Raw genomic sequence first — 1,004 nt, 5'->3', positions numbered from 1 at the left:
ATTGTCCCACAAGGGGAAATTAGTTTAGCAGCAGGAGGATAAGAACAAACAGAACAATACTATAAAACAATAATAACAATAATAATGATAGAAAATTCAAGGACAATTATTTGCCATTAAGGAGACAAGACGCAGTAGGGATAAAAGAGACCTGGAGTCTTTTAGTCCTCCTCGGAGGTACTCTAAAACACCACATTGATGGTGATTGTTTTTGTACAGAGTCACCTGCAGTATCAAGACATATTGAGACCTTCCATAAAAAGATGCTTTCTGAGTCTTTTTATTATTATTCTTTTGGCTTCTCCCTTCAGGGTTCTGCAACCGCATAATCCCCAGGGATAATTAAAGTATTCTCATTCTGAATTTTCTCTGCAGTCTTTTTCTCCTTCCTGGCAGCTCCTTATTGCATATCTGTAATCCAGTTTACCTACTACTCCTCCTCTGCACATGTCCAGAGGAGGAGTCTCAACTAGGGGTGGGTTTCGATAATTGAATTTCCAATTAAAATCAGAAAATTAAAATTTTAGCTTGAATAAAGTGATATTGATTCATTAAATCCTGAATCAACTTTTAAATATACATGTATTTTGCCAGAAATGCCAGAATCTCAGGTTAAAACTCACAAAACTATTTCAACAACCACCAAACAGCTAAAAAAGCAAGTGAGAGTAGGTAAATGGATTCCACACAAAGATGTAAACACAATGCGCAGAGCCGATGCTTCAGAATCTGTGAGATGTCGGCTTTCTCACCCACTGGGGCTGAAAGCTGAGAGCTCACACCTTCTGAAGCTGCAGGTTTTGTCACTCTCCAAACTAAATTGACTGGCAGCAAAAGAAGATCAAAACTATGCTTCACGTTTCATAAACATCGCCATTAATTCGCTCTGACTTTTGCTGTTTTGCTTCCACCACAATAAAATCACAATTCCTGCACAGCTCTCTCTCTCTTGCTCTCTCTCAGTGTACTTCAAGAACAGTTTCCCATTACACACCAGTCTACCA

The sequence above is a fragment of the Haplochromis burtoni genome, unplaced genomic scaffold (assembly GCF_018398535.1).
Source record: "Haplochromis burtoni strain Fernald_Lab_line unplaced genomic scaffold, NCSU_Asbu1 Contig_27, whole genome shotgun sequence".
Classification (NCBI taxonomy): domain Eukaryota; kingdom Metazoa; phylum Chordata; class Actinopteri; order Cichliformes; family Cichlidae; genus Haplochromis; species Haplochromis burtoni.
The sequence above is the reverse complement of the archived record's forward strand: the minus strand, read 5'-3'. Positions refer to the sequence as shown.